Below are 14,651 nucleotides of genomic sequence, written 5' to 3' on the forward strand. Positions count from 1 at the left end.
AAAAACTGCTAATTAATTAAACACATGGCATCCAGTGAGATCAAAAGCAAGACTTTTAAAACGGAGCTTTTTCACCTCAGGCGATGATATGAAAATCCTTATTGTGTTTTAACTTACTGGCTTGTGTAGTTAAGGTGATGCTTTTTCCATTAGATGCTGGATAAGATTAGTCACAATGTATGTTGTTTCTGCAGTTTCCCTCCTGGAAAACATAAACAGGTATTTCAGAAATATGTAATTGGCACATCATTTTATTTTCCATTCATTAGTAGCAATTGTTTTGTTTTGCTTTTACACAAAAAGGTGAGGTGTAACGTTGACATCACACACATGTGAGGGCAACAAGCAACCTTTTTAGAAGAGTACGAAAATATGTGCAACAATGCCACCCCAGCCTCCTCACAATCACAGTAATACTGACACACATCACCGAACAACCACAGATTATAGGCCACTTCTTCAGTAATTACTACTGGCCAGGCCTAAGGCATAATCTTGCAATTTCCTCTATGACGTGCAAAGCATGCAACTTCATATAGGTAACTGAGTCCACATGGATTGCCACATTCTTTTCAAACTTGGAACACACATACTTTAGATTCTTCAGATAAGCAATTAGCCATTACATCAAGTGTGCCTGTGATTCAAAAACAAACACTGCTTATATGGGTTCATTTCCTCGCAGTCATGACGACTGAGCACTTGCTTTCCTCCTCCTTGGCATCACACACCTTGCTGAATCACTGTAGAATGCAAGCTGGGCCACATGACCTAATGATGTGAGAAATGTATACTACCAGGTCTTCTTGTGAAACTCACAAAGTTGTGATAGAAGTTAATTTCCTGGAATAGGCCAGTCAATGTCAAAACTTCCCATGACTACAGTCAGTTTGAAGTTTCATATATGCGGTTGATTCTTTGGCTATCAAAATAATATTATCCATCCATTCGCTTCCGCTTATCCTTTTAAGGGTCGCTGGAGCCTATCCCAGCTGTCATGGGGCGAGAGGCGGGGTACACCCTGGACAGGTCGCCAGTCTGTTGCAGGGCCAACACACAGGGACAGACAACCATTCACACTCACTCGCACATTCACACCTAGTGGCAATTTGGATTATCCAATTAACCTATCCCCACAAGCTGCATGTCTTTGGACGGAAGCCGGAGTACCCGGAGAGAACCCACGCAAACACGGGGAGAACATGCAAACTCCACACAGAAAGACCCCGGCCTGATGTGGGAATTGAACTCAGGACCTTCTTGCTGTGCGGCAACAGTGCTAACCACCGTGCCACCGTGCTGCCCAAAATAATGTTATAAGGATTATAATAACATTAAGGTTTTGAAAGTGCTGAATATTACTCCTTATGAGTCAACAATTCTGCTTCTTGCTTGATTGAACCTGAGAGATAGCAAGTGTCTTCATTTCTTGACATTAACTCATTTAGGAATGGTCCATTTGGCTTATAAATACATTCCTATACAATCTTTGTATTCATTTTACTAGTTTATAAACAAAAATACTCTCATAGTGCAGAAATGAGACCAATGCAACGCACAAGTACTGTACCCCCACTTCATTTTGTCACTGCCTGTATGCAAAAGATGGAAATTGTCTCTAAATAGCAAGTGGAGAAGTACTCTGACTAAGCATTCTTTCTGATGGCCAGTAGGAGGTATTCACATGAGAACTTTTCTGATTTAATTTTCTGTTTTTGTTTTGTTTTTGTTGTTGTTGTCAGACAACTGTACAGGCACATAGGTTCACATAGGTGTAACTGATATCCCCATGTTGGTGTTGTTCTTGCATCATCATCGTAATGTTGGATCAACTTTGCAACTGTGGGCAAAAAGAGAAAAAAAAAAAACCCTTGCTTATATAAAACTCTCTTCTTGAACAAATGATATTTTATTTTCAATGTTTTCTTTATTAATGTATAAAATATAATAAATATACTATCAAGTTAAGTTTGCTGTTGTCCAAATTTAGGTTACTCGTGTTTGTTTGTTGTGGCATTAGCCGCTGAAATGTTGATCTCGCATTGATGATGATGTAGGAACAACACCAAGATCCACCACGGAGGCAACAGATTGTACTTTCAGTTATAGTCACATGTAAAATTACCAATCAGAAAGAAAATTTGAAATCACCAGAGGCCAAACCTTCTTGTTTACAGCAAACAGTTGGCGTTGTTACTCAAGAATTTTTTTTTCCTTTTTGCTAAATCATATAGTTAGGGATGGATCTGACAACCATGAGTCCTCCCTTAGTTATGCTGCAATAGGAGTAGGCTGCTGGGGGATTCCCATGATGCATTGAGTGTTTCTTCTTCAGTGACCTTTCTCACTCACTATGTGTTATTAGTCCTCTATGCATCACATCATTACTTGTTATTAATCTCTGGCTCTCTTCCACAGCATATGTTTTGTCCCGTCGTCCTTTTCTCATCCCAACTTATTGCGCCAGGTTGCCGCCCTCCCTGGTACTGGTTCTGGAGGTTTCTTATTGTTAAAAGGGAGTTTTTCTTTCCCACTGTTGCCAAAGTGCTTGCTCATAGGGTGAGCACCCTAACCCTAACCCCTAACCCTGATTGTTGGGGTTTTCTCTGTATGTATTATTGTAGGGTCTTCCCTACAATATAAAGCGCCTTGAGGGGACTGTTGTTGTGATTTGGTGCTGTATAGATAACATTGAATTGAATTTAATTTAATTTAAAACCTATTCTAACAGCTCGGCCAAATATAAAGTTATGATTTTGTAAAAGGCACACTTCACCAGATTCCAAATATTAAAAAGGCGTTTAAAAAAGAAAATGGTTTGGGTTAACAAGAAACACTCCAAAAATTTTTAATTTTTTAAATAAAACTGTACAGTTGTTCATTTTTACCCTATAACTCATTTATAATTCTGATAGTAAAGCTTTTTTTTCTTTTTTCTTTTGGAATAATGCAAAAAAAAGTCTAACTGCAGGTGATTGAGTTTATTGATTTGCATTAGCACCAAAGGTCCAATCTGACTCAGGAAAAAACCTTTCCAATCCTAATGAGGATGCACAAGATCTTTCTATTCAAAATCAAAAGCCAGGCCAAAAAGCAATTCACAAAGATCAACACAGTGAAAGAGTAGAAACAAGAAAACAGAAACACTGTATCTGGCATGGACAGAATTTGCACCACTTTCATGCATGTGCACAGATAGACCCCAGGTACTCCACCACCTGCACTTTTGACCTATTACTTGATAAGTATAGTTTCTAGTTTACAATTTGAATGTTTTATTTTTAATTCACCCCATGGCATCAGTTCTCAATTAAAAGCATGTAATACCCAACAACTCAACTAAAATTCTGCTGGACTCCATGTGCTTTTGTGTCTTTTCTTGTTGACTTTGACTCTTCTTTGTTGTCAAAGCAAGTTACACATGCCATTAGAGTGCCCTGAGGAACAGCATCACATCTCTGACCTGGTGACAGCCAGGCCATGGTTGGGTTTACCCTAGCCTCATCCATCGCCCTCATAAAATAAACATACTATTACAACAATGTCAATGCAGTCAGCCAAGCCATTAAGCAACAATAGTCCTCCATTAGCTTGTAAAATCATTAAAATGTACAAATAAACTCTGTTAGGCTCCTTGCCTGAGAGGAGAATGCCATCATTAGTCTGTGTAAATGTTTGGATGTCAGATATGTTAGTACTCAATCAATATATCAAGATTTGTTCATGTTAGCTTACAGGTTTTTAATCATTTCCATTGCTTACAGACGTAGTCAAAAAAATTTTGGATTGTTAACTCACAAGAATATTTTATGTTGGATGAAAACATAGTAAAAAAGAAAATCCTGTTGCACAAGTGAACCACATGTCTGGGGCTGTGGGCACCACAAAGAAGAGCTTTCTCTCTGAGTGGACTGTTCAGCAGTGCAAGCGAGATGAAAGAATAAGTTTGTGCTCAAGCCCATGAGTCATGATGTGTGTGTGATTCTGACCTGCCACAGATTAAATGAGAGGGCCAAAGATAATGGAGCTAGTTTATGTGTGATGGCCAAATTAGTTTGAATAGTTTGTGCTCTGGCTGATGAAAATGTTACCAGCATTAAGAGAGTAAAAGTCCAAAAATACAAGCCTAAATCCAAAGTGCACATTTTAAATCTGCTCCAAGAGTCAGAGTCAGTTCCTTAGTCATCTATATCACTTTTTTACCATATTTGATTATCTTACACAGTATTGATTTTGCATTTGCCAATTGCTGAACAATGCCAAGGAACCCCCTCACCCCCCAACACACCCACACAAAAGTCACCTCATCCAACCAAAGTGAGTTGATTGTAGCCCAAGTGTGCAGACACAAGGAAGATTTGTATAAGTAATGACTGATGACTAATGTGATTACTGAATGTAGACAGTTACAACTAGAATACAAATCCTTTCCCTGTTCAAAAACAGCTTGTAGTCCAAAATTAATTATTATGCCTATAAATAAATGCCAGCAAAGAGAAGAAAAGATTGATTAAATTCATAAGGAAATGGAAATGAGACAGTAGAGGAAATGAAGTTGGGTTGAGCCCATGTGAAAGGTCAGACATCATGTCCTGTTAGCTCTGGATGCTGTTGCTCCATAGTTCACGGTATGTTGTTGACATTCTGCAGACCCATCTTCCTTGCGGTTTTAACCGGTAATATAGATATAATGGAGTGTGTTCTCCTCAGTCCTTATCAGTTCTTTAGTGAGAAGCCCTTGGAAAGGTCAAACTGCTAATGTACATTGTGAATAAAACAATTTGTTATATTTAAAAAATCAGACATTCAGCAGGTCATGCACTTCCTTGCTTAATATTTTTTTAATAGCAAAATAATAAATAGGCCATAATATGAGTTTGCATTTTATGGACGTGAAGAAAGGAATCTAAACCAGTTGTAATCTATAAATGAGTTTTAATAGAGGAATTTTGTTTTAAAGATGTGTTTGGCTTTTTATGGGGTGTTTCATAAAACTTGAGAGAATGAGAAGTACAAGCTTAACTGATGAATTAATCAGTCAACACAAAACTTCAAACGCTTTATTAACAAGCGCGTGTGTACCACTTTATTTGCAGGTTCTTTGTTCTATGAGGGACTTTCAAAGCGGTTGAACGAACAGTCAAAACGGTGTCATGCCATCACCAAATTTTCTCCAACAAGAATGGTAATAGTAAAATTTAAATCCGAACATCTCCGAGTAATATCCCTTCCCCCCCGTTTAATGACAGAGACAGGAGAGTGAGAGAATTTCAAAGTCTGAAATAAAGGGAGGAATGTAAAGTTGTTGCTGGTATTAGGAGAGTCAGACACAACACTGACACCTAGTGTTAGAGCAAAACAACCTAAAGCTCATCTAACAGCTGTTCCCATTCGCTTTATTAACACAAGACGGTACCTGCAAGTGATACTTTATAACACAGGAAGATTCATGTAGGTATGGAAAACACGGAGAGTGAACAGTTCACGTGTGTTTGTGTTTCCCACAGCGAATTGTCAAAACAAACAGAAAAGAGGCTTTAACCAAAATATGAATTAGCAAAGAGGTGAGTGATGCTGATACAACTGAATGTGGCATTGTTCCCGAAACCACACAAAGACAAATACACACGCCATCGTATGTCCTACACACACACACACACACACACACACACACACACACACACACACACACACACACACACACACATACACACAAAGACACTTATACAAGTACGGTGAGCCTTTAAAAGCCATTGAGCAGAGAGTGATAATTATGCGTGTGAATTCCAGGACCCCTCTCAGCAGCTCTTCTGGCTGGTGTTGAGAGCTGTGTCCTACTGGCCCTACTGGTAACGCTAACCCACATACTGTTAGCTGCCACTGCTTGTGGCCCATATTATACACTTTCACTGCATCTCTGAAGCTCCTGCACAATCTTGTATAAACATGTGAGCGCAAGAGTTGGCTGTGCATGTGCTGGGAAAAAAAATACTATAATGGTGACCACCCATAGACACTGATACATGTTGCTGAACAATAAAGCATGCTGATGTTTGTTTTCAGCGCTTACCTTTATTTACAAAAAGGTTTCAATCAAACTAAATGAATGATAGAAGCACACAAAATGAGTCAACTCTCATTTCTTTATATTTTACATATAGGGAGACAGACTTTCTGGTAATTATTTAAAGTCTTGACAAATAGTTCTCCAAGATTTGTGAAGGTCTTTCAAACATTTCTTTGGAGATTGGCTGCAGTTTCACTCATTTTTATTCCAGTTCTTCTGCTCAGTCATTTTCAGGGAAATGTTTTTGGTTTGTTATGAATTTAAGCATAAAAAAGCCCAACTCAAGGGGTGAACCAGTGCCATGTAAATGTATACAGTAATGGACAACTTGGCAATAAAATCCATTTTAAATTGTGTCTTTAGTGACTTTGTTTAAAGCATGTCCCCAAAACACATCATTTGGTCCCATTTCTTTAGTTGATTCCACAACAAAACAAATATAACTTACAGAGATACATTAGTTGTATGGACATAAAATGCTATTTGTGTATCAACAAGGTGATTCCCCAAAACCTATTAGCCAAATATTTGGCATATCTTTTCATGGTGTGCACTGTCCTTAAAAAAAACTGAAGAAAATAGGGCAAGAAGTGGCAGGCCTAAAAACATATCTACAGCAGATTGACAGTATTTGAAAGTCATATTTTTTTTTAAAAAAAAGGGTGGCTGTCAAGAAGTCATTCTTAAGTAAGGGAAACAGGGAGATACGGCTGAGGAATGCCAATTTACACAAGAGCGGGATTAAAAGTGACAGCAGGCCTTATAGAGTGATGAATCCAAATTTGACATCTTTGACTTAAATTGTCTTCAGTATTTACAATACAGAGGTACAAGAGTAAGCATCTAGTCATCTGTAAAACATGAGGCAGGTTCCATTTTTTTCACATGACAATGATCCCAAACACACTGCTAATGCAGTGAAAAGATGATAGAAAAATGCACAATGGAACACTATCAGACATGAACTGGCCTCCCCGGAGCGAAAGGCAGTCATCATCCAAAGAAGAGTTTTAGGTGTCCTTTAAGAAGCATGGAGAACTGTTCCTGAAGACTAATTAATAAAATTACAAAACTTACAAACTTGTTAAAATTCTACAAACTCTAGTATGGCCTTATATGCTGTATTTCCGTGTCTGTGAGAGCATCTATGCTCTTTAAGAATACACTTGCAGACTTTACAAAGACAAGAACCCCAGGAAAAGGACCATCTTTAGGTAGGAAATATTGAATATTTGCATGGAGTAAAAGAAAGATAACTGTGTAGTGGTGGTAAAACTATTGCATCAGTCCAAAGCATTACAGTGACCCAAAAGAAGTGCCAGGTGTCTGACACATGGTTCATGCTTTTCAAACCTTTTAAACATTTGCCCATGGTGCAATGACAGATTTGCTGTATTGCATATACAGTATCAGGACACTATCATGCAGTTTACTTACTGTGAATCATATCAACAGATAGCTTATCTGATGGTTTATTTTGCAATCACTTCCTCTTTGTGAGACTTTTTAGTGAAACTTGCTACATTTGGAAAGGAAAGCTTGTGCACACCACAAGGTGAAGTCATCCTAAATGAAAAATCACAATGAGTGAGATAAGCTATGAAGCTGGTGGTGAGAAGACAATGCACATCCACCGTGCATTCTTTTTTTGTCAATGAGGTGCTATAAAAAAGACTAAACTGAGATCTTCCTTTAATTATGAACCCATAAATTCCATGAGGTCGACATAACCACCACAAATACACAAAGTTTTTTCCTCCTTTGTCTTCTCCCATGGGAATTACAGCATTATGTTTTCCCTTTCCGCTGAATGTCTGCTCTGGTGGGTATGGTGGTGGTTTGATGTCTGAGGTGCAATGAGCCAAGACTGCCGTGAACACACTACTGCCTATACCCAGCTGATGAATGTTAGGCATGTAGATAAAGCGAGTGCCGCTGAACCAAGGCCACGCTGCTGCTCTGCGTCCCACTTAGCTGGAGAGAAAATTGTGCGTGACAAACATCAGCCTGAATTCACATCTGCATCTTAAGGCAGGGTGTCTGGGATGCCGAAGAAAAGAACGCAATTTATTGAACACAGCTCATGTCTGGCTGGGCAGATGGCAATCACATAATGCAACTATTTTAGCATCACAGTGGCAAGAAGGAATCAGCTGGTTTAGTCTGGGAGGTGACTAATAGGCAAAAAATAGGAGGGAACAGAGAACTCTGTGGCGACTGCCCTGGGCTAACCTGGCCTATACCAAGCAGCTTGTCAGCAAAAGAGGCAGATGACAAACGCAGCATAGTGGATGGTGGGTGGTGATGTGGGGAGTGGGGGTTTGTTTCCTGTTACATCATCGGTGGCTGACAGACAGTGTGGCAGACTTATCTGTCTGTGGTCTGGACAAGCGGTGAGTCACACTTTCTGTTTACCTCAACGTGAACCCATCCCTGAAGCTTCTCATTTGCCATCCAACAGCCTCCATTCAACAGCCACATGAGGGACAGTAGCAGGGTGGCTTCCACCAGCGGGTTGGCATTCAAATCCAAGAATGTGCTATGCCCACACCTTGCTAAACCGTGACACCTTTCCTGTGGTGCAGAAGCTGGTTTCTTTCAAAAGGCTCTCAACTGTAACCAGAAAAGTAAATACAGTTCTTCTACTGTAGGCCTGCTTTTAAGTCGAGCAGACTTAAGTTAAAGAGTGTTGGTACTGATATACTGTTTCTTTTAGTCTACTGCAGGGTGAGATTTGTAGGATTTGAGATAATACATTGATTAAAGCTGCTTAGACAAGCACAGGAAAGTACTTAGAAGAATGTTTTACTGACAACTTAGTGTCAAAACTAACCTGATGTGGCAAAACTGAGCCACCTGGTTCCCTATGAGAGATTTATACAAGTACTGACATGTTGACACAGTCCTAAGAAAAGAGTGAATGCATCTCTCAGGGTTGACTGATTAACTATCTAAGAATTTTGTAAAATTATTTTAAAAGGAGGAAATAGCATTAAACCCATCACCCAATTCTTAGTTTACCATACTTATGGACATACAAATACATTAAAGTGTGTGCTGGGTTCGTCATAACATAGAAAAATCTGTTGTTAACAACCCATCTGAAATTTGAAGGAAAAAATAAACAAAAGTACATAAAAATTGTTCTCAAAACTGTAAAAATACAAATAATATGAAGGGAAATTTGCAGTATTCTCTGCTCTTAAAAGCTGCAGCAATAGTTCCTGCTGTCACTGAAAGGATGTGCCAACACATTGGGAGGGAACCTGGAGATTGGGAATTTGGAGTCCTGACAAGCATGTGGATTTTACTTTAACAGATTTTAGACCACATACACCCCTTCATGGCAACAGTTTGTCCAGGCACATGGCAAAAATTGCTCAGGAGTGGCTGGAGGAATATGAAAAAAAGTTTAAGGCATTTAAAGGGCCTCTACATTCCTCACAACACAATCTGATCAAGTATGCATTGGCCTGATCTGCTGCTACTTACTTAGTGCTTGATACCACAGGACACATTCAGAAGTCTTGTGGAGTACATGACTGCAACTGAGTAGCTCAAAGCCACTCTCCCCTCCCCTCTCTTCCTCTGCCTTGCATGTGATGACTGCTTGGCTGTGGTTCCCGTGACACCCCACCAATCACCACAACCTATGACCAAGTTCAACAATAACCAATGATGACAACATCCTCAACTAGTCAGGAAGTCCCATCAGTGGGACACAAATTCAGATTAGTGGCTCATCCCCAGTGAAAAGAACATCTGGCACTTTGCCTTAGCTTCCAAATCTAAACCAGCAGTCTCTTGTGAGAATGGGCTTGAGCCCCTGATGTGTTAGCTCTCTGTCAGGCAAATGTCTCACCAATATCCTTTTTTATATTCTGTCCCTCAGCCTGTGTTTTTAGTCATTCATCCATATATGAAAACCTGTTGCAAGATGTTTGCAAAATGTGTTGGGGGGGAAAAAAGCCTAAATATGATATTGGCTAAAATTCAAAGAATACCAAACTGGCACACTCTGAAAATTCTTTCTTACTAAAAGTTATCTGTTTCCATTTCTTTCAAATTTCTGCAACACATAATTTACTAATATAAATGAGGAAAATCACAGCTATTGAGATACTAACAGAGCCATAAAGTAACGCCAAGCTTTCCATATATTATAAGAATTTCTAAAATGGCCTTGGATTCATGCCACAAAGATGAGGCCATACTTCCAGTAGAGCCAGACTAATCACAAATGCAAATAAGCACAACGAATGGGAGCAAGAGAGCACTGCAGCATCCTTTGATAAACTTCTGGGAAACAGCACTTGGCACGTCTTGGGTTCTACTTATCACTCAAAGGGAGGCTGAAACATACATGCCCGCTGAGACAGTCTTATATATCTGCCAACAAGACAGAGATTAAGAGGGTAAATGAAACTGAGAGGCAGAAGATTACCAGATAAATTTGGCAAAAGGGCAGCGTAATCAGCTCTGCCAATTTGTACATTACAGTTCAGTGCAACCACACACTCTCATTAGCAAAGGAATATCCTTGGACCTGTAAAGAGCAATAAAGCTGTGTATATCTTTAGGAGAGATCACTTAAGAGTGTCACTTAACTTTGATGAAATGTTTTGAAGAGATAAGCAGGCTGTGAGGAAGAACTTTTTATGTGTGATGTGATAGTTGTATTAGGACTGATTGTGGTTTTTTGGTTGTGTGGGATATTGGTAGCTAGTGTATAGCAGTGCAACCGATATGCTAAAATCTCATGCTAAACTCTAGGCTCTGAGCCTGGAAGATGCACTCAAGTGCAACAAGATATATCAATGAAAAAGAAGCCCCTAAATTGCAGACGTCTGCCTCAGACACAACAAAAACCATATAGGCACATTAAGTGTGCACGCACGAGACCTTATGTATATTGTCCAAGTGTACTGCCTGTTATTCCAACATAAAAAACAAGGTGCATATTGACTGAAAAGGTTTAATCTGAATGTTTGGAAACAAAATAATACTGGTATCAAATGAGGATGTCATTATAGTTTATTATCTGATTTGGACATTTGTTTATGTTCAAAGAGATTAAGTGCTAGTTTAAGTGGTTGTTCAGTGCATGAGTCAAATTTAAAATCATTGTAAATCAATAGCTAGAGGTTTAGAGAAGTGCACAATAGCTCCTGTCACAAAGCAGGACTATTCAGAGCAGACTATCTGGAGTGGAGTATGCCAGTTCACACTAAAACATAAGCAAATACTCAATGAGTGAGCCAGCTTCCAGGAAAAGGCAGAGCCCAGTGGAGATAGCTGCTAATCTGAGCATGAAGCAGAAACCCAAACAGAGGGCGACCACAGAGCGGGCCAGCCGAGCACAACGGCCAAATACATCAGACACCTTTGGGTGATACCAAACCACAGGATGCGCAAGAATCCTGGGAGAAATAGCATAGGCAGAGCAGCTGTAACCCACCATTGAAATAACTAACCACACAGAGAACATCAGTGAAAAAGAACACTTCAAATTCCTGAGTGCAAAGAACCAAGACTCTATACTAATAATAATTCAAAAGGATGCATAAAGGAATCACTGGTGGCACTGCTGAATATTGGTTGTTATTCTCACATTTTTTTTTTTTCGGTTTAAAAAGAATACTAGACGGCATTAAAATACTTGTAGAAATTCGGGGAAAAGCAGATATTATTAAAGGTTTGTTTGCCAAATGAGACAGAGCGTTCAAAGGGGAAACCACATCGTATTGTGTAAGAATCTGTGGTACTACAGGCCATCATTAACATTTTGTCACTGGGCAATACATATATCTTTGGGATTAGCTGTTTAGTGTTGATTTGAGCCTGAAAATGTGTAGAATTCTGCCTTGGGATAGTCCTATTCACTGACTCATGAATGCTGAACAGCCATGTGTCTGCTACTTCAATGGGTTATAAAAACGAAGACTCCTAGGATTACTGATGATCTTTTCTTTTCAGTAATCCACAGCTGGCAAAGTTAAAGTCAGTGTAACTGTACAGTTCATTTTCCTTTTCTTGAGAAATAAGAAAGCAGGATGCAGATGTAATGTGCCCATAGTTCTTTCCTTGCACTGATTCAACAGAACACTTTGTCAGCATTGTTACAGTTCTTTAAAGAAACCTGTGATTGTACTTGTTTTCATCATTTAGTGATGTATCGTAAGATGTCCCTGCTTCACTGGGGACTTTTTTTTTAAGCGACATTATCCCCTCTCCAAATTAGGGGTTACCTACTTTAATGTATGCATTTGTAAGTTAAAACAAGGAAGCACTTCTGATTTTAGGTTTTCTTTTTCAGAGGAGCCACAGTACGTAGTCACATCTAGAGTCATAGGCAGTGAGGATTTAACACTATTAGCATGATAATCAACCCCAGGGGGAGCAGAGTTTAGGTAGCGGTGTTGGTAAATGGCATTAAAGAAGGTAATAGTGGAGAAATTATATCCTTATGCTTAATTATAGCATTTTCAGAAAGACATCTACTGTAATGAAATTTATTCCCCACATCTGCGTAATCCATTATAGTAAATTTAAATGTTTTTCAATAAATTACACGTTACAGGGAATACTGTTAAATGTTCAGTTTCTATGCCATATGTCACAACAATATCCACTTGTGGATGTTTCAGAGAAGTCAAATGAGTCTAACAATTAAATGCATGTTGAAGCTGTCATGTTCAGGATGAGGATATTGTCCTGTCTTTGTGAATTTCTATGCTTAAACAATTATTTTACTTATTTTGGTTTGTTTTTTGGTGGTCTGGGAGCAGACACAATATCTATGGGAATGCATTTTTGGGTGGATTAAATGAGAAAAGAAGTTGCAGAGAGGTGTAATAAATTTGGCCAGATTTCTAGAAATGCGAGCTACTCCAGCTAAAATGGGATGGATGTTGTCTCCCCTGACAAGACTGGGTTTTCCCCAGAAAGTTTCCCAATTATCTATAAAACCTACATTTTGTTTTTTGGACACCGCTCAGACAGCCAGCAATTTAAGGAGAGCATGTGGCTAAAATGTCACTCCTGGTCCGATTGGGGAGGGGACCAGAGAAAATTAGAGTCCAACATGGCAAAGTTACACTCCAATTCAATATAAATCTTATTCAGGTGTCATTACTGCTGATGTTGCCTTATTATGGTGAATTATTATGGTGGCTTATGGTGCTGGTGCATTATAATCCTCCAATGTTTGCAAAATTCCAATCAAAATCAAAATGAGTAAAACTCACAAAACACAAATAAAAATGTAGTGCTCTCCCAGTAAAGTCTATTTGACTGTGTCCGAGATTCATTTTGCAAGTAAATGGGCAGTTATAGAGAAGGATTACTGTAATTCACACTGACACAAAAACAATAAGTGAGTGGCTGTTTCACAAACAAGTGGAAAAAAGCAAATGTGGATTTTCCCTGTATTTTTGTTTGTGGAAAAGCCTGTTTGTCCTCAATCTGTCACATTCTTCACCATCAGTGGCACAACACACCACATGGCCTTGACCTAATGTTGTGGGTTTCCTCGTAGGAGCAGTCAGGCATATTCAAAACAGACGCATTTCACACGTGTTGCACTGAATTTCTGCAAACAATTTTTCCTGAATGTTTACGCATCTGTTAGCAACAGTTATACTGAATAATTAAGCTAAATTTCTAAAAAAAAAAAAAGAAAAGAAGAAACCATACAAATTTATATACAAGAGCAGCACAAAAATGCATCTAAAGAAATTATTGCTCACCCATAAGGAAGTAAGCAGAAAAAAAAAACTGTAAACAGGAAACGTGGGCATAAGAAAATGCATTCTGCAGTTTCAACTCCAGTCTGCTCTCAGCACAGCATCTATTTTTGGAAACGCTGTGAAAACACTCAGCAGGCATTGCTTAAAAAAAACTACTCCTGGTTTTGGAGTGAAATAATACTACATTATATGGTCAAATAAATGACAAGTCTAATGATGATAGTAGATATGTTACTATGATTTTTTTCTAGCGCAGTAAAGACCATAAAGGAGGCCACTTTTCCACTTTATTGTCCGCAGCTGTCTAGTTGAGCCACTGGTACTGCAGATTGGCAAGTGGGTAATGCTTTTTTCAGACCTGGCGCGTTGCCAGCGTTTGGTTCCTGTCATTATCTATGCTTTGTGTGTCAGTGATGGCTGCATGCATGTAATGAATATTCAAAATCTCTTCCCATTAAAATAATAGCCTCATCAAGAGGGTTCCTTTCAGCAAAGCTGCATCAGTGCCCAAATGAGCTCTGTGATTCAAGACAGCTCACAGAGTGGAGGACAAAGGCTGGAATTTTAATTGTTTCAAAGGAATCAGCTAGTTAGCCTTCTGCACAGACATCTGAGGAAGCGCTTTATAAGAAAGATGATGCGCAGATAAAGATTAGGTTTGTAGAAAATGTTGCTGTAAATTAATCCAGCACAATCCATAGCTTTGATAGGTTTTGCTTTGCTGTGATAAGCTACAAAGGGTAGACTACAAAGAGTGGAGGACTTGAAAGAAGAGTGGTTGGTGGTTATTTGTAAAACTTTCTAAAAAAAAGGTGCATCCTTTTTAGTCGCAGGGA

This window comes from Mchenga conophoros, linkage group LG7 (assembly GCF_057382185.1).
Source record: "Mchenga conophoros isolate Kocher_MC1m ecotype Shallow Benthic linkage group LG7, M_conophoros_male_GT1.1, whole genome shotgun sequence".
In the NCBI taxonomy this organism is placed as follows: domain Eukaryota; kingdom Metazoa; phylum Chordata; class Actinopteri; order Cichliformes; family Cichlidae; genus Mchenga; species Mchenga conophoros.